We start from the raw sequence: 20332 nt of genomic DNA, 5'->3' as shown, positions 1-20332 counted from the left end.
GAACTTTATTATTTTTTCCAGCTTCATCAAGAAATAATTGACATACATCATTGCATAAATTTAAGACGCACAGTATGGTGGGTCGGTTTACATGTACTGTGAAGTGATTACCACAGTCCAGGGAACATCCGTCTTCTCATATAGATACAATGAAAAGAAAAGAATGAAGAAAAGAAAAAAGGAAAAAATTTCTCTTTGTGATGAACACTCTTAGGATCCTGTCTTAACAACCTTCCTGTGTATTAGCTGTAGCCATCCTACTGAACCTTACACCCCTGTGTTTATCTCATAACTGCAAGTTTGTCCCTTTTGACAACCTCCATTCATTTCCCCCTCCCCCACCCTCCACCTCTGGTAAATCTCCTCTTTTTTTCTACAAGTTTGTTTGGTTTTAGATAGCACATATAAGTGACATCATACAGTTTTCCTCGTCCTCTGTCTGACTTATTTTACAATGTACTTGAGGTCCATTCATGTTGTTGCAAATGGTAGGATTTCCTCATTTTTTATGGCTGAGTAATAGTCCATTGTATGTATATGTATACACACATACACACACACACACACACACACACACACACACACAAGTCCTTTACCCATTTATTTGTTGACAGACACAGGTTATTTCCATGTCTTGGCTATTGTGAATAATACAATGGACATGAGGTTTTCAAGTTAGTGTTTTTATTTCCTTTGGATATATTCCCAGAAGTGGAGCTTCTGGGTCATATAGTAGTTCTGTTTTTTATTATTTCGAGGATTCTCCACACTGTCTTCCATAGCGGCTGCACCAATTTATAATCTCAAGAGCAGTGCGTGGACCAATTTACATCCCCACCAACAGTGCACGAGGGTTCCCTTTTCTCCACATCCACGCCAGCATTTGTTATTTTTGGTTTTTTGATGACTATTATCTAACAGGCATGTGGTGATGTCTCGTTGTGGTTTTAATTCACACTTCCCTAATGACCAGTGATGTTGAGCATCTATTCCTGGATCTGTTGGTCTTCCATATATCTTCTTTGGAAAAATGCCTACTCATATCCTTTGCTTATTTGTAATGGGTTGTTTTTTTGCTACTGAGTGGTGTTATACTGGCCTGGGGGAGGGACAAGGCAGTCAATGTGTAGTCACTTCTCTTACCTTCTAATGCAGCCTGTCTGGGTCTCTGTGGCACAAAGAAGGGTGCTTCAGCCTCACCTTCATGTTCCAGAATGCTCTCAATGGCGTCTTGCTCTTGAATAGTTTTTAGTTGTTTCTCTTGTGAGGAATGAAATTGAAAACAATGTATGTCATCACCTTGGTGATATACTTCCCAAAGAAAGGCCAGAATCACATATCTAGGTAAAATTAGATCCACTGCTCTCATCTCTTGAGCACCTACTTTAGAATAGTCACAATAATGGCACCTTCATCATAATATCTAATTTACTTGCCTTAGGAGGTGAAGGGGGGACAGTGAAGTATCCCCCAAACTGAGAAGACATTTTGAGAGGGGGAAACAAAGCAGGTGACTCCATACAGTTGACAGAATTTTGTCCAGGGTGACTTACGGTGGGGCAGGGCTCCATGGTAGCTGTACAGTTACTGTCCACAAGTCCAGACCTTAGTCCACAGATTTTATAGACCAAAGGGACATGCAGAAGGGCTTGCATACGCCTAACTGACAGCCAGCTTTAATTAGATCTCATGGCACAACCTGTACCACAGACAGGGGAAAGACTAAGTTATCTCTAGAAGATTCAGGGGAGGCCAAAGCAAGCTTTGGGAGGCCCCCCAGCATCGTCAGGCATTTGTAAGGTAAAGGGACCCAGAACACACAGCTCCCAAAGAGGCCATTGATCTAACATGAAAAACATGGAGGGCCAAAGATGGAGTCAGCATTATCAGCACTCCTACAACGTGTCACGTCAATCCCATTAAATAGGCATTATCATTCCTATATTTTACAGATGAGAAAGATTATCTTATTTTAAGGCATTAAGATTTGTGCCCACGTAGGGGTGTGCCTGGGTGGTTCTGTCAGTTAAGCGTTCGACTTTGGCTCAGGTCATGATCTCACTGCTTGTGGGCTCACGCCTTGCATCAGGCTCTGTGCTGACAGCTCAGAGCCTGGAGCCTGCTTTGGATTCTGTGTCTCCGTTGCTATCTGTCCCTCCCCTAATCATGCTCTGTCTCTCTTTCTTTCTCTCTCTCTCTCAAATATAAATAAATATTAAACCATTTTTTTTAAAGATTTGTGCTCACATACAAAAAGGAAAGACTTGAAGCCAGATTTTTCAGCTCCTAGATTCATGCTCTACATATCACATGCAGAGCAACAACAGCTTAGGGAAGAAACTCTGGAAGATAGGATCTAGTAATAGCTCTGAATTGAAAGTCTCTAACCATGTTTAATTAAGAGAACATATATAGAATAACTCATTAGTACTTGGCCCAACGTAGTTCCTAAACAAACGATAGCTCTAATTATTACATAAAACCTCGTCTCCTCAATTTCCCTCAAGCTTCATAGTACACTTGGGATTATCAAGTACACTGCTGAGGTTTTCTTACAGCCCACACTTAAAATCATCACCTATGCAGCCTAAAGACCAAAGAGCAAGATCCAGAAGCAGGCATATGACATTATCTGACTGAAAAATATTAACTATCAGGAAATCCTAATGCAGGAAGCAGCCAATAGGTGGAAACAGTCCTACAAGAGACCATGCTCACTTTTTATTAAAGTCTACCTCGAGAAGCAGCCTAAAACATAGCCACTTCCACAGCATGTGTTTCATTTTGCCCACTGCAGAGACTATAATTACAATAATATCGTGCAGCCATATGGAAGTGTGAAGTTAGGGCCTACGCATTTTGTAATGAGCCAGTGTTGACTGACAGGATCACTCAACAAGTGGACCACATTGGCACTGGGAGGGCTCAAGGCCAGGAAACATGAGCAAAGAATGGATTTGATGTCAGTGAATGGATGGTAAAGGAAAGAGAATAAGGACACATGCGTTAGAAGGCATCGAAAGGCAGAGGAAGGGGGCAGAAGAGCCAGTGGGGGTGGAGGTGGATCACTCCTTGGTTGAGCCAGGGAGCCTACAGGCTACTGAAGTGAAGGGTTTGGGCTCCTGGGTAGGGAATCCAGAAGTGATCTTGAAGCTTAGGAGAGTCAGAAGATTGCTGGGAAGAATTCATTTGACTTAATTGTAGGGTAAAGGGATAGAAGAAAAAAACCCTCTAATTCTAGCAGGAGAGTATTTGGGACCCTGAAAAATCTTCATAGTTGAGAGATGGGGAGATCATTATGAACAGGGATGTTTAAGGCACACCTGCTGAGGAAGATCTCTTGGTAGGATTTGGGGAGATGAGAAGAAATCTGGATGACCAACTTGTTAGAGGTGAACAACTGGACAATATCAGGAGGACAAGAGTGGGCAGGGTAACAAGCACAGAAAAAAATGAAGCTGAAAATGTGTCTGAACACCCTCCTTTATTCCCATCTCCATAGCCTACCCCCACCCCAAGTCTTGTCCTTGGTTTCTTGATGACAACAGAACAGGAGACCTGCCTTCTTCTGGGGCAGATGTGCTTGCAGAGAAAGAGAAAAATGTGGCTCATGTTATGTTGGTTTGCGTTTTTGTTTTTATTTTTTTGTTTATTTTCATTTGGTTGGGTTTCAAACTTCTCCAGGTCTGCTCAGGACAAAAAATCTATTCAAATTCAAATTCAAAGGTATCGCCTAATTTATCAGAACCATTTGCCTTCTTTGATTTTAAAAATCAGGCAGAAAAAGTTGCCAAATAAGATTTCCAGTCCTTCTGGACCCTGCTCATGCCAAGAATGCCCCGTGACTGCCCTCTGAGACACAACAGCCCTTCAGCTCATCAGGAACCCCTGGAGTTTGCTAATAAAAAGAAAGTGATTTTCCATAAGAAGTAAACAGATCCCTCCTGCACATCTAAAAGGACTCGGTGTCAGATTCGGTGAAGGTTTGGGGTGGAGTTTTAATTTTCATATCACCCAAGCTCCTTCTGAGCTTGCATTTTCATGTAATTCTTCAAAGCACAACAGAACCCCCTGTCAGAATATACCCAGCAACTGCATTCTTAGAGCGGCCAAACTTAGCTTGCCTTCCCTTTCCCTCTTGAACTTGAGGCCCCTTTCAGGGACCTAGCAGAAACCCTTCAAGAAGCAGGAAGTGAAACTTAGAGGATCCTTTCTGTTATCTAGAAGGATCGTTCCTGTAGATTCTAGTCTTCTACAGTTTCCCCCGCAAATGGAAGCCTGCCCTTCAATGTCATAATAGACTCTCAACCCAAAGGATCATCTCTCTGGGCTGAATTGCTTTGTCATTGCACAGCTGAGCAGATTTCTACACTGAAATTCTCCATGTGAATTAGAAGAAAAAAAAGGAGAGAGAACTTTTTGCCCCAACATCATCTTTTTATTTATGAAACACTTCTGAGCTTATTGGCAGAAAGGCACAACCTAATAGAGCAGCCAGGGTGGTCCATTTTAAACAGTCCGCTTAACAGAGGATAGCTTTAAGTGTGGCCCATTGTAAGTGGGTCACCAGATGTATTGTTATGTCAGTCCTTCCTGGCATTGTAAAAATAGGGGAGGCTTTCAGGGGCTGGGAGTATATGTGGAAATACAGAGAAGCTGGTGGAGCTGTAGAAGCGTGAGAAGAAAGGAATCCACTAGGAGGCCTGACAATTGGGAAATAAAATACAAGTAAGCAAACGAGAAATGTGTTCAATCTCAATGCTAATATTGTTGTGGTCACAGGTAAGGTTTCTGTTTTTCATTTTATTTTCTTTTGTTTTGGATTTTTTAAATCACCCTGATGGTTGCATTCCTGTTGTATTACTCATTCAGTAAATATTGACCCAGCGTCTGCCATGTGACAGCACTCTGCTGAAGGCTGCGAATATGATAACAAAAAGGCAAAGGCAATGCCTCCCAGAGCCTATATTCCAGAGAAGAGAGATAAACAGATACATACATGATGTGTTACGGACATAACATCAGATAGTCATAATGTTTCAAAGAAAAATTCAGAAAGTGAGGAGGGAAGGGAGGAGAGAGGAGAACTGGGGGAAGTCCCCTTTCATAAAAGACAGAAAAGGGACAAAATATTTTATTCAGGGTTCCCTCTACTCCTCCCCTCTCCATCCACCCTAACCTGACTCCTTGCCTCTCCAGAGCTGGTCAGGTCTCACTTCATTTTCAAAGGGAGTGCTGAAAACAGAGGGCAGAGCGGAGGGTCCCAGCCCCCTAGTGAGAAGGCTTGGACCAATGCTCCTTAGACTGAAGGAAAAGGCAGGACTGTCAGAGAGCCTCATTCCAAACTTTTGGCCTCATTCTCTTTCCTTCCTACTGGTCTTTGACGTCTTTCTTTTAAGGACCTTTTTCTAGTATTATCTACAAGTTGTTCATATATTCTCTCAGGCATAAAGCCCCAGTGTGGGATTTATGAGCTGAATCCAACTCCCAAAGTTTGATCTGCCTCTCCGTTCTAGCTGGCTGCTAATCCACTCAAATGGAAACAGAGAAGCCGAGAAATGTCAGCATTTAAGTTATTCATTTATTCAGCAGCCATTCCCTGAACACCTACTACACGCTGGTCATTGTGCCGGGTCCTGAAAATGAGATTGTGAACCACCCAGATCTGACTTCTGTATGCTGTGGAAGAATATACAGAAAAGATGGAAACTTCTTCCTCTACCAAATCCACCTTAATCCCCTGATTTTTAGGGGGATCCATCATCTCTTAAATCATCTATAAGTGAAACCCCAAAGAATCCAGGATTTATTAACCAGGAAAACATCTTCTTACATCCTCAAATAGAAATTAGACATCCCACCCCCATTATTCTCTTTCTTGTATATTTGCTTCATGGCCTTTATTACAATTCAGATTACAGTTTATTTGAGTACATGCTCATTTCACATCTGCCCTTGGCCAAATTGAAAGCTATTTAAATCTGCTTTGCTCTCCATTGTATCCCCAGTGCCTAGCATGGTGTTTGGCATGTAATAGGTGCCAAATAAATACTTGTCAGCTTAGTGAATGAGTGAAGAGTTGGACGAATGTACCAAGCCCTCCTTATTCATTGGAAGAATTTGGAGTTAACACTAAAGATTAGAACTTATCTTTTATATATTTCTCTGCAGGAGAGATCGTGGTCATCACATCCCAGATTAAAAGCAACCCATCACAATTTCTGTCGGAAATGAACATTTTTAATCTGCCTATTTGTCCACCTCTTCTCCTGGCCTCACCATTCTTCCTTATCACCATGGGTTAAACCTGTCTTGAGGATTGCACACCAGACCCCAGACCAAGGGCTGCGTGATGAGCACTCATCCATCCTTTGCCGAGATTCTAATGTTCCACTCTAGATGACCTGGGCTCCTGGCTCCTGAAACTGCTTCTTCGGTGGCCAGGCCTCGAGGCCCCAGGATCTGCCCACATTCCGGAGACAGTTAGGGTTTCTCATTGATGTCTGCCTGGGCCCTATCCTCAGATTAGCCGCCACTAAAATGCAATCTCTGTCTTGAGAAATGAACAGCCTGACCCCTGGGAAGTGCTGCTGATGCACTGCTGCTTCTCTGAGACCTGTCATCTCCAGCTTCTCGCCACTCCCAGGCGCAGCCCATTGGTGAAAAGAAGCCATCACTGTGCTCTCACTGCTGAGCGCTCACCCATCACTCCTTCGGGAGTGCAGAGGAGTCCTTCCTTCACAGCTTGACCTCTCTGTCCACATCTAGCATCAACAGAGGACAGTTTCCTCAACTAGAGAAAGGGAATGCCCTTGGGTTCTAGATAGCAGAGTTGAGACTCTTTTGCCCAGAGTGAAAATAAAAGAGCAGGGTCTAGAAAGGATTGGTTCTTTAACAGTGTATCATTTTGTAGTTTGTGCTCATTTATTTCTAGATGTCATACTATGGGGTTTGAGGGTAGAGGAGAAAAGGGTTATCCAGAGCAGAATATGAGAGTATCAGAAAGGATCCAGAGATCTCACAAGGCCTTGGGGTTGGTAAGGGCAGAAGTAACCTCTTCAAGATCATCTTTGATACAGTTCTTCTACACTATTGTATACCACTGAAGAGCTCAGAGACACACTGCCCAGATTCAGCTCTAGCTGTGTGACCCCAGGTAAGTTACTTCTATCCTTTGTGCCTCAGTTTACTGCTCTGTTAAATGGGAATAAAGATGATACCGACCACCTAGGAACACTATGAGAGCCAAGTGAATTAATACATCTAAAGTGTTTATAGGAATGTTTAAGAAATAGCTATAGTTGCTATTATTATTCAACATCAAAAGTATGAATAAGATATGGATTGGAAACTTCCAAAGTCAGTTCCATCTCTAAGATTCAAGTATACAAGGGATCCTTCTTCAAACCCACACATATTTAAAAAAATAAAGAAATCTGCTGAGATGAATCTTAAGCTTGGAAAAGAGACTCAATCTAAATAGAGATCATTTTACCACCATAATAGTTTTTACTGTAACACTTCTGCTGAAGCAATACGTAAAAGTCTTTGTGTATGCATGCATATATACAGGAAAAGGGCACATAACATTTATCAAATTTCAAACTTCAAAAATAAGGAAAGGCAACTTTTCCACAGGGTTTACTGAAACACTGTATAAATCAAAGCAATTTGAAATGCAAGTTACCTGTGTGGTGAAGTTAATTACCATATGTGTTTTCTATATGTAAACAAACAAAAAGTAAAGGAATTACATTGGAAACATTTTTAAAATGTGCTGAAATCAGTTAAATGGATTGTAAATCATGACAAAGCAATAAAGCTTGCCAAGGGCCTCCTTGCTGTAGATTTGGAGCACTGGTCTAATAAAGAAGAGATGAAAAATCTCATGAAAACAAGTAGAGAGAGCCAAAGACCAGGGACAAGTCCAGAATTTGACCAGCGGAGGGTTAGTAGTTCTTTTTGGACAATTGTCTGATGTAGTGAATGTCTGCCTGTGGCCTCTTCTAGAAGGCTTGGGATAGGGCCTCTCTGGATTATCCTTTTCACTGTAGAACTATTTCTCCAGACCAGGAGTCAATGGCAGTGGGATCATCTGGGGAGCAAGCTCCAAGGCCGGTCCTCTTCAGAGTGGCCATTCCTTTTAAAAATAACCTGAAGGAGGGCAGGCACCTAGGTGTCTCTGTCAGTTAAATGTTCAACTTCTGGTCATGATCTCACATTTCTTGGGTTCGAGCCCCGTGTGGGGCTCTGTGCTGACAGCTCAGAGCCTGGAGCCTGCTTCAGATTCTGTGTCTCCCTCTCCCTCTGCCCCTCCTCCAAGTTCACTCTGTCTCTCTCTCTCCCTCAAAAATATTAAACTTTTTTTTCAAAAATAATCTGAAGAATCCTCTCACATTATATGAGTGGGACAAGGATTTTCTTGAGGGTGGAAAGAAAAAGTCATTACTCTCACCCAGGCACAGGTGGGAAAATTACTAAATCACATTTAGGAAGCTCTACTTACTAACTTACTTACACATTTTGCTCATGTAGAACACAATATCTAGCTCTGTTATGTAGAGGAACAGAATGGCATAAATGTATATTTATCATAAACATAATATTTTCATGTTCCCAGACACCGACATCATCCCTACAGATTATAGCAAGAGCACAGACTTTGCCATCAAGGAGGCCTGGGTTCCCAGTTGTGTTTGGTCCTTTAACCAGCCACTGGGCTTGGGCTATTCTCTTCAACTCTTAAAATTAGGGGCGCCTGGATATCTTAGTCGGTTAAGTGTCTGACTTGGGCTCAGGTCATGATCTCATGGTTCATGGGTTCAAGCTCAGCGTCGGGCTCTGTGCTGACAGCCCAGAGCCTGGAGCCTGCTTCAGATTCTGTGTCTCCCTCTCTCTCTGCCCCTCTCCCACTCACACACACTCTCTCTCTCTTTCTCAAAAATAAACATTAAAAAAAAACTAAACTCGGTTTTCTTACTTGTAAAAATATGTAATCTACACAAAAATATGTAAAACAGATTGAAAAAGTTAAATAACATAACATAGATGTAAAGATGTTAAGAACTTAGTTAGGATCCGCTGAGCACTTACTATTATTACCCCACATTTGAAAGGAATTTTCCAAAGAGGGAGTGAAGAGGAAACAGAAAAAAGTACCCCTCCAGTAACTTTGGAGCCAGGGAAAGGGCCAAAGGGCTAAGTATTCCAGAGACAGACTAACATTTCATGTCAAGAAATGGTAGCTTGCCCGAGAACAACACCCAGAAAGGACTAATGAATGGGACTCAAAATGCCTTGGGCTATTTCATTGTTTGGCGGGCCTGGCCCTCGTAAATTAATTTCAGTTTAACAATAAGCATTGTTGGAGAACATCTGGCAGACACGGAGGGCCTGTCTATCACATTCCTTTTTCCTTCTTGACAAATATTTCTAAAGGGGGTGAAAACCAGACGTTCTTCCCTGACATCCTTCTGTTCTTCTTACAATAAACCGGATCCTTTCTTACACATTTAATCCAGAGGCACAGGAAAAGTGTAGCCTACTTATTCTTGCTAAGGCCCCAAGTGCAGGTATTGGCTGCCTTTCCAAGACACTCTTTTTTTAAAATTCTTTTAAATGTTTATTTATTTTCAAGAAACTGAGTGCAAGTGGGTGAGGAGCAGAGGGAGAAAGAGACACAGAATTCGAAGCAGGCTACAGGCTCTGAGCTGTCAGCATAGAGCCCAACACAGGGCTCGAACCCACAAGCAGTGGGATGGTGACCTGAGCCGAAGTCGGACACTTAACAAACTGAGCCACCCAGGCGACCCCCAAGAGCCTCTTTTGAAGAGTTCCTATCAAAAGACTGCTTAACTGCATTTTACTGCATGACAAAAACCCATTACATGATTGAAAAATCTCTGAATATTTCCTGATCTCAGTCCCTGAACCACACTTGACACTGAAGACAATTTGGAGTATCTTCCCAGCTCACTTCCTTTAACCGTGTCAGCTGTATCCCACAGCTGGGGGTGGAGAGGATGGGATGGCCACAGCCACACAGCACAGTTGAGCGGACAAGAAATGAGGCTCTGACCCAAGCCAGGCCAGCTGGTGATGCTTTCCGGTGAAATGAGAATGGAGAGCAAGGCAAGGGCTACTGAGAAAGAGTCAGTCACTCCGTGAGGCACTCTCTGTGGCTGAATCCAGAACAGGCAGACGAGGGGGGCCCTGAGTGTCTGTGTTTTCTGTTAAGGAGATGAGGAACAAAGAAAGTTACCCTCAGGGAAAGAGAAAAATAAAGGATGTGCTCAGGGAGAAGCCAAGACTTGAGATGGAGAGGGTCTATTTCATGGGTGCCCAATGGCTTTCTTGACTCTGGTCCCATCGCAAGGCCCAGCTGCCCTTGAGTTTTATAAAGGACCTTTGCCTCCATGTACTAAATGTTCCCCTTTTTGTCCAGTTAGACCAATGATCCAGCGTATTTCCCTACCTCCCATTTCCCTTAGTGCCTGGCCTTGCATTTTGTACACAAGAAGGCATATTTCCTATTTACGGGCTACATATGACTAGGCTACTTTACCTGAGTTTGTACTTCAAGTTTGCCTGCATCTAACATAGGCCCTGCCATCAGTAGGGGAAATGCTTCTTACTGTGTTTCCTGAGTTTCCATAGAGAGGCATGGATTTTCATTCCACTTCCAGGAGAGATCAATGGGGGAAAGAAGGAGCCCTTTCCTCTTATCTTCCCTCTTGCCCTAGCTTCACTGGGGAAAGAGAGCGTAGATGCCTGACAAGTTTTCTTGTCTGCCTTCCATCTTTGCTGGGTCTGGAAAGATTGCAGATCTCTTCTGTCTTGGCAAATATGAACCCTTCAGACCTGAGTCTCTCCTGCTGGGGGTGGGGTGGGGTACAGTGGGCAGGTGGGGGCAGGCAAACTCCAAGATCTAGACTTGGGGTAGGGGGAGGGGAGACAGGGCATGAGAAGAAGTCTTATTTGGGCTCTAGCCTTGCTTTACACTTAATTACATTAATATTTCATCTTTAATCTCTGAGTTTATATCTGAACTGGCTAAACTATTGAGAAGGAAAAATATGATTGGTCTCTCAACATCCTCATGAGTCTCAAAGATACTTTAAGGAATGTTGAGTTCATAAAAGAGACAAATATCTAACTACAGAAGAAGGTACTCATTAAGCCTCTGCTGAATGATTGCCTATTAAAAGGTGCCAAGGTAGCTTGGTTATTCTCGTTTATTCCCTCACCTGTAAAAGTTAGTTATTCCAACGAGTGGCTGTAGTGGAAAATCTTCAAGTACTTCATCGATTCCTTTCTTTCTCTCACTAACCACACCCAAGCCATTGCCACCTCCTGTTGATTTCACTTTCCTTGAATTTCCTCGGCTCCTATGGGCATTGCCTAAGTTCAGGCCCTTTGATCTGTAGTTTTAACCACTGCTGTAGTTTTCTGGTTAGCTTACTGGTCCCCAACCGCTTTCTACATTGTAGCAAACTTCACCTTTGTGAAATAAACCCGGTGAGTTCGTGCCCTGACTAAAACCTTTGGTAGCCCCTTTAGCTAATAAGAAAATCTTAAAGTACAAGACTATCACAATCTGCCCCAACCCACCAATTTCAGCAACTTCATTTTCTTCCATCACTCTCTATCATATCCCAGGGTTTCTTCTTCTTCTTCTTCTTATTATTATTATTATCTTAAATGTTTGTTTATTTTTGAGAGAGAGAGAGAGAGAGCATGGGAGGGGAGGAGAGAGAGGGAGACGCAGAATCTAGACCAGGCTCCAGGCTCTGAGCCTGATGCAGGTGAGATCATGACCTGAGTTGAAGTTGGACACTTAACTGACTGAGGCACCCAAGTGCTTTTATCATATCCCAGAGTTTCTACAAAACACCCACTGTGGTCCAACCTGATACCCTGGCCAGATTCATATACTCACCATTTCTTAAATTCTGTGTTGTGGTACACACAATTAAATGCCCTGTTATGGAATCTGGTCTGGATCACCCAGCGGAAGAACCAAGTGGCACTCGAAGATCTTGGAAGGGAGGAGGTTTATTTAATACTGGTGGGCTCAGAGGAGATCACCCTCCAGAGGTCTGAGCCCAGAGCATCAGCAGAGGGAGTAATTTATAGCCTGTTACTTCTGCATTCCTCATTAATGCATGCAACAAGCAGGGTGGAAGAAGAACCTGGAAGAGCGAGCCTCTGATGAGGGACAGGTATTTCCTGATCAGTCCTGTCGGCCATCTTATAACAGATTTTTCCCTATCAGCCCAGCCATTTCACTACATCTGAAATATTCTTTCCCAGCCTCTCCACATTAAGAACAACCACTTATCCTTAAAGTCTTATATAAAATTTAAATCATATATGAGATACGTACCCTCCACGCCCTCTCACTGCTGTTTTTAAACCATTGACTTTTCCACTCTCTCTCTCTCTCTCTTCCGTAGACATTCTCAGGATTGAATCTCATGTAATTAAATCATACTGCCCACTATCCCTCATTGTGATGTCATCAACCAACCCCTTGGTTATGCCCCTTTACCTCCCACTGGCTTTACTTCCAGGTTCACTTTTTCTATCTCCTTTCCCGCTAATGTCTCCATTTCTGGATGACAACCATATATAGTAGATGATTCAGTAGACTCTCCATTTCTAGAACTCCTCTCTTCCAATGATCTGACCCTCCATGCTACCTCAGCTATTCACCTATATGTTCAGAGCCCTGGACCTTCTCATTACCAATAATCCCTCCATAACACCAATTTAATTCATTCCATTCTCTGACCATAACATCCATCTGTCCCTTCATTTCCTCTAGTGACCCAATTCCAACTTCACCAGGATCTCCAACGCATTGATCTATCTTTTCATTATCTCTGACCTTCGTGATATTCTCTCTCATCACTTTATTCATCTTAGTGCCCATGACGAATCCATATATTAACCTCTTTGTATATACCCTTAATTCCTTGGTGTACTCACTTGGCAAAACTACAACCCTGGCTAAATCCATCTTTTTACCTAATTTGTGCCTTCATCCATGCAAAAGAATGAGCTGAAGGCCAACACTTTTGATCATGAACCTCCACTCAACTGAAATGCTTCTTGATGATCGTGTTATACTTTTCTGGTCTATTCACTCTACCACATATGTGATGGCTATCTTGTTCATTCTCATCTCTCCTCAAACCCACAGCACATGCCCTCAGTCTTTATTCTCAGATGATGATTGTCTTTCTCACCAACAAATTAACACCAACAAAGAGGGACTTTTGTAAGTTTCTGTAACCATCACCACCTTTCCACCAGAATCTACACACATAAAACCCTTACCTCCTACCTGAAGAGGATTTCAAAAATCAATCTTCCTGGGGCACCTGGGTAGCTCAGTCAGTTAAACATCTGACTTTGGCTCAGGTCATGATCTCACAGTTCGTGGGTTCAAGCCTGGAATTGGGCTCTGTGCTCAGAAACTGGAGCCTGCTTTAGTTTCTGGTCTCCTGTTCTCTCTGCCCCTTCCCCACTCATGCTCTGTCTCTCTCTCACTCAAAAATAAACACTAAAAAAATGTTTTAATTTTTTTTTGTTTTTTGTTTATTTCTGAGAGACACAGAGAGATGGCACAAGCAGGGGAGGATCAGAAAGAGAGGGAGACACAGAATCTGAAGGAGGCTCCAGGCTCTGAGCTGTCAGCACAGAGCCCAATGCAGGGCTCGAACGCATGAACCATGAGATCATGACCTGAGACAAAGTGGACACTCAACCAACTGAGCCACCCAGGCACCCCAAAAAATTGTTTTAAAAAGTCAATCTCCCTGCTTGCAAATGTGAGCCCATCTTTCTTAGTTACTCAATGACAATGCTCTAGAAATTCTCCCATTTCTTTTCCTGAATCACAAACATCTCCCTCTCTACCAAAGCCTTCCCATCAATGTAGAAACACATAATTTGTTTCTCCCAACTTAAAAACAAAAACAGGGGCACCTGAGTGGCTCAGTTGGTTAAGTGTTCTACTTTGGCTCAGGTCATGATCTCACGGTTCATGGGTTCAAGCCCTGTATCAGGCTCTGGGCTGACAGCTAGCTCAGAGCCTGGAGCCTGTCTTCGAATTCTGTGTCTCCCTCTCTCTCTGACCCTCCCCTGCTCATGCTGTCTCTCTCTCTCTCTCTCTCTCTCTCTCTCTCTCAAAAATAAATAAAACATTAAAAAATTAAAAACAAAACCAAAAAAAACAAAAACAAAAATAAAACTCTTCACTTACCCTTACTTCCTTTGCCTGATACTGCCTTGTTTGCAAATTTGTTTTCCTTCCTAGAAAAATCTTTGAACAAGTTGTCTATATCCATTCTCTATAATTCCTTTCCTCCCATAGTCACTTATAATTACTGCAATCCAGTTTTTGTTCCTACCTACTCCACCAAAGCTGTTTGTTCACAGTTTCCCTCCTACTTGACTTATTAGAAAGATTTGATAGAGTCAATCCCTCTGTCCTTAATACTTTCTTCACGTCACTTCCAGAACATTCAACTCTTGGTTTACTTTATTGGTCACTCCTTAGTCTCTTTTGCTATTTTTCCCTCTTCTTCCTAAGCTCTTTATGATTACATGCTTTAGGTCTCATTCTTTGTTCTCTTCTCTATTTTCACCCATTCTTTTAGCAAACTCATTTAGAACCACAATGCTGACTACCATCTCCACGCTAATTTTCCGTCTCCAGACTTTTCTCCTAAACTTGAGACTTGCACATTCACTCAGCTTCTCGACATCCTCACTTGGTGTCATCTAAAAACTCAAAAATGTTGAGTTTAAGCCTTTCTGATTCCTGATCTCCCATCATGAAAACTGCATTGCCCCCCCCCCCACTTTCCAAACCTCAAGGGATAGCAACTATGTTCTTGTGGTTCAGATCAAAAGTTTTAGAACCATCTTTGACTCGTGTCTTTATTACAGTCCCACACATACCATTCAGCAAATCCACTTGGCTTTTGTTTCAAATATATCCAGAATCCAAACACTTCTCACTACTTTCAGTGCTATCTCCCTTGACTGAGTCACGATTTTTTTTTCTCCTGAATTACTGCAATATTCTCATTTAGAAATCAGCAAAGTAGTTTTGTAAAGGGCCATATAGTAAATATTTTCTGCTTTGTAGGCCATAGAGTTATTAGGGGCAACTACTCATCTCTGCTGCTATAACATGAATGGGTCCAGCAGTGTTCCAACAAAAGTTTATTTACAAAAAAAGCAACAAGCTGAATTTGGACCACAAGACATAGTTTACTGACTCCTGATCTATCTGGCCTCCTTGCTTCCATCCACTATTATCTTTACTCAAGTCAGATCATGTCACATCTCTGTTCAAAACTCTGCAGTGGTTCTCCTTCCAGATCAGAGTAAAAACCCCTTCCATAATCTTCAAGCCCTTACACAATCTGGCCATGCTCCTTTCCCTAAATCTTGTGCCCATTGCACTCTCTCCTTCATCCACCCTGCTGCAGCTCCCCTGACCTCCTTGCTGCTCCTCAAAGAGGTCAGGTGCACTCAAAACTGGGAGCATCTGCACTGATTGTCTCCATTTCCCCCAGATAACCACACCTGTTCCCACCCTCTTCACTTCTCTGCTCAAATGTCACCTCATCAAAGAGGCCAACGCTGGCCACTATTTGAAATTACAAACTTCTTCCATGACTCTCAAGCCCCCTTCTTCTTCTCTATTTTTCCTTCTTTTTCTCCAAAACTTACCACTTTTTTTTTTGTAGTTTTTTTTTATTTATTTTTGAGAGACAGAGAGAGACAGTGCAAGCAGGGGAGGGTCAGAGAGAGAGAGGGAGATACAGAATCTGAAGCAGGCTCTAAGCTCTGAGCTTCAGCACAGAGCCCGACATGGGGCTCGAACCCACGAACTGTGCGATCATGACCTGACCCCAAGCCGGACGCTTAACCAACTGAGCCACCCAGGCCCCCCCATCCACTTTCTAACATCAATAATAATTTACTGATTTTTATTACTACATCCCTAACCTTCCTAGAATACAAGCTCTATAAGGCCAGGGAACTTTGGATTTTATTCCCTGGTATATCCTGAGACCCTAGAACTATGGATGAGACAGAAGAGGCATTTCAAAAATGTTGGCTGAATGGAATCTGTGTGGCATCCCTCATATCCCAGAGATGTAGTGAGTCACTCAGGTCTCTGATTACTTTAATTCTTTTTCCATGTTATTCTTGTAGTCCTTTTTGTCCTGACTCATTGCAGGGATCTGTCTTTCCCATTATAGAACCATGATCTTCTTGGCCATTTGCTATAGGTTTCATTGCCGGTCATGTAGCAACAGGTCAGATCATGCCAACTTAATGAACCTACAGAGGTGCCATGTATGCGTGGTTCTCTGTCACCAAATCACAAACTCCACAAGTCAGTTATTATTTTAAAGGTCTCTCCTCAAACCCCACACTTGACACATCTATGCACACACTCTACTAATTGAGATCGTTTAAAACTATTTTTCACATATTTGCTTAATTAGCTTGCAGTGACTTCTGCAAAAACACAGGCCGCTGATGATTATAAGAGGTAGTTTTCTGGCATGGACACCAAAGCATTAAAGAGTCAGCTGGAACTAAGGAAAGCATAACACAACTGGTTTTAATTATTTGAGACGGGCAGCCAAATATATCTGACACAGGTCTTCTCCCTCATACATCACTCAAAACAGGCCAGTTTCAGGAAATGGGAGAGAGGGGGAAAAAAAACCAGGCTCAGGCCAAAATGTGTCCATAATACTAAGCAGATCATCTTTCACATGGATGACCTTATTCGTTTTGGTTTATATTTTTATGATGGTCCTGAATCCATAAGATTGCTGACCCTTTAAGACTCAACATGCTCCTATGCAGGTACTTTGGAGTGGTGTGACTCAGGTTCTTGGAAGAGGAGGAAGGTGAAGACTGCTCCCGTTCATGAATCATTGTATAAACCAAGGAGTCCTCCAAAGTTCATCTAGAATTGCAGGCATGTTTGCAATTAATTCATCTGTGAAGCACAGGTGAGCTCTTTCCACTTGTATTCGAGTTCACTGAGGGATTAACTTCATCTATAACCTACTTTGTTTCTTGGGACTGGTTGCTTAGCAGAAAATGAGTGAGAATTAAGAGTTGCTCTGTTATGACCTGCCATCGATTTTAATATCCCTTGTATGAACTCCACCCTCTCACCTGGTAGAACGATGGGCTTTGGGTTGGCCATGCCCTTGGGTTGGCTCCTATTTAAAGAAAGAGATTTCTCGTTATGCAGAATTTCACCTCAGAACCCAATTTTCTTGCTGCATTCTCCTCCCTGAAGTCACTGCCTTCTTCTTTCTGTGCATGGTGAGCTTGCATTGTTTCCTGGTCCTGGTGAGCTTGCATTGTTTGATCACTGTTTTGACTAGTCTTGCACATCCCAGTGCTCATACAACTGCAGAAACCCTTGTGTTGTTTTCCTGCTGCTTTGCTCTGATTCATGTTTGAAGCCAGAAACTTAGACTTCCCTCGAGTCCTTTTACTTGTAACATCATCTATACTTTCAACAAAAGCTTGAGTTTCAGCTGCCCTTCAGCTTATGCCTGTGACTGAGATTCTAACCATGAATCCTCCATGAAAGAGCTCAGAATTTAACAGAGGAAATAGCAAGTAGCCTTGATTATAATGCTACATGATCAGGGCTGTGATATGTTAAGCAGGGAAGATGAGGGTAGCAGGGATGAGGGCACTTAACCGGGCACCTAGGGGCTGATAGAAGCTCTCCTAGAGTCAGCAACATCTAAGCAGTCTGTGCCAGATGAAAAAGAATGAGAGATGTTCTATACTTAGGAAGTAAATGCAGTGAGCTATAAATCATACCAACTTTAAGGAACTAAAGTAGTTAAGTACAACTGCAGGGGACATGGAAAATCTGAGGCTGCAGAGGAAAGGCTAGATCACAAAAGGAGATGAGGATTCATGCTATCAGTGATGGGAAGTCATTGAAAGCTTGTACATGACATGGTCAGGTTTACATTTCAGAGAGACTGACATCAGCGTTGGAAATGGATTGCGCTCTCTAGCGATTTCCTTGAAATTGGGTAGATCTCTACCCAATCTTTCTGTGGTTCTGAACAACTCAGCTCCACACCTCTTTCCCCACCAGTATTCTCAAACAAAACTAATGTTCAGAATCAGTAAGATCTTAATAAAAGACAGATTATTTGAGCCCACTTTATAGAACTGGATCCTCCTGGGAACAGAGCCTGTCAATCTCTATTTTGTAAAAGTTTCCCACATGATTCTGAGGCAGTTGGACTATGGACAGAATTAGAGGACTAACAGATTGCTACTTGCACCACAGCACAGTACATCGATGAACATCGACAGCGTGCTTGGCTTGTTGCATAAGATTAAAGATGCCTGGCACTCTAAATATCTTCCTTCTACATGATCTACTCCTCTACTTCCAGGACTAGGAAAATCAATCCCTTACTTAAACCCTCCAGAACTTTCCCTTATTGTTTGAATAACATGTCCAAACCTCAACATGACCCATTAGGCATCATAGTCTGACTCCAATGGTCTCTCCTCTCTAGCCACTCTTCCCTTTACCTTGCACTTGTTATTTGCAGTGTGTGTGTATGGAGAGGGGGGGTGGATGTTGATGCAATTTACACCCCAACTTCTACTTTTTCAATTAAATTAAGGGTAGATACGGAGTTGAGAAATTGCATAAATCAGGAAAGATCTGAAAACTGTCTGAAAAGGGGGCACCTAGGTGGCTCAACCGGTTGAGCATCTGACTTCGTCTCAGGTCATGATCTCATGGTTGGTGAGTTCGAGCCCCGCATCAGGTTCTATGCTGACAGCTCAGAGCCTGGAGCCTGCTTCAGATTCTGTGTCTCCCTCTCTCTGCCCCTCCCCCATTCGTGCTTGCTCTCTCTCTCTCTCTCTCAAAAATAAATAAACGTTTAAAAAAACTGTCTTAGAAGAATTGGAAAGTGACTTGACTTAGGAAGAGAAAGGTCAGTCTCCAAGACTCATCTAAGTTAAAGAGCAAAATTCCACATTCACATTATTCCCATATTATTTCCATGTTATTTCCTCCAAAGCTCAAGAACCCAGGGGCAGAAAATATTGATAACTTGCCAATTACCATTTGAGCATTAGCAAAACAAAAAGGCAAGAGATAAGAGAATTAAGCGTGCTAGTGTAAAAGAAACAGAAAATTTCTGGCATGGGCCCAAAAAGACAATTTGGCTAATATGCCCCAAGGCACAGAGGGTTAAAAGTGAATGCCCTTGTTTTGCCATACTTGGTCTGTTTGGCTATGGTTCACCTTTTGACTTAGTTCTGGCCTTTGGGTTGTTCTCCAATGGTTTTAACTGACATTCTGTTATTTTACCCTAGACCATGGTGAGTAAAAGTTATAAGGTGCCAGAGGCAAAGTAATTCACTTCCCATGACATAAATAAAACTACCAAGGTAATTCTGTGAAATAGCAAATGTTTCATAACGATTGTTTTACTCCTAAGTTAGAACTCTGACTTACAAATATGACTTTTACGGTTGTAGCATATCCATGCAGTATACCTTTGTTAATTAAATTGATATATCGCATTTCACACAAGACTCAATATATATCAATATACAAATATGCTTCAACATGAAGATATTGGAGTGCTTTAAAGACAGTAGCAGTGATAGTTAAACACTCTGCTAATAAAAATTGAATTAAATTTTGTGCTTCAATGATTTTAGGTTATTTTCAATTAAACCAAGGCCTTAAATTAATCCCATTAGTTCAGTTTTCAGGTTTATCATTTTTCTGCTCTTCCCAATGTACATTTATATCAATGAAAGAAAAGGAGCAGCTGCAAAGAAGAGAGTGGTGTCGGAGGCCAGTGGCTAAAATTAGATTATCAATGACATTTACTTATCTGTTCACAGCTGAAATTTCAACGGTACAACATTTTCTCCTGAAACGAGACACTTTCTCATCACTGAAATGCAGGCTTCTTATCAAGTTACATCCACATGACATCACGAAACTGACCCAAAATAGAAAGTGAAACCATATATGCTTTTTCTGTGAAGAGAAAAGCTAAAGACAAGATTAAGCAATGGGTTTGTTTGCAAAAGCTTATTTCGACCAGTGCCTTTCTTAATTTTGGTGAGGTTTTGTCTAAGAGAAGTAGTAGCCCTGAAGAGGAAGAGGAAATAGAATGTATCTAGCATGAGAGCAGAGCAAGGGGGTCTGGACTTTACCCCGTCCAACCCGGAATACTCCATAATGCAAATCTTCAGGGACCAAGGCCAT

The 20332-nt window shown here is 42.2% G+C and overlaps 2 long non-coding RNA genes across 5 annotated transcripts in view; one reads left to right on the top strand and one right to left on the bottom strand.

Annotated features, from left to right (window-relative positions):
* LOC115286630 overlaps positions 1-12468 on the bottom strand; it is a 50678-nt gene extending 38210 nt beyond the window's left edge. For all 4 annotated transcript variants that reach the window (XR_003906174.1, XR_003906173.1, XR_003906176.1 and 1 more), the window contains exons 1-2: positions 12386-12468; positions 1144-1260 (exon numbers count right to left, since the gene is read on the bottom strand). This is a non-coding gene — a long non-coding RNA (uncharacterized LOC115286630). The remainder of the gene's footprint in view (positions 1-1143; positions 1261-12385) is intronic.
* LOC115286631 lies at positions 4600-6883 on the top strand. Its single transcript, XR_003906177.1, has 2 exons — positions 4600-4728; positions 6172-6883. It is a non-coding gene; the product is annotated as an uncharacterized LOC115286631 (long non-coding RNA).
* Positions 12469-20332: the final 7864 nt, after the last annotated feature.

This window comes from Suricata suricatta, chromosome 3 (assembly GCF_006229205.1).
Source record: "Suricata suricatta isolate VVHF042 chromosome 3, meerkat_22Aug2017_6uvM2_HiC, whole genome shotgun sequence".
NCBI classification, from domain to species: Eukaryota; Metazoa; Chordata; class Mammalia; order Carnivora; family Herpestidae; genus Suricata; species Suricata suricatta.
Note: the sequence above shows the minus strand (reverse complement) of the source record. Positions and strands in the feature narration are given on the sequence as shown.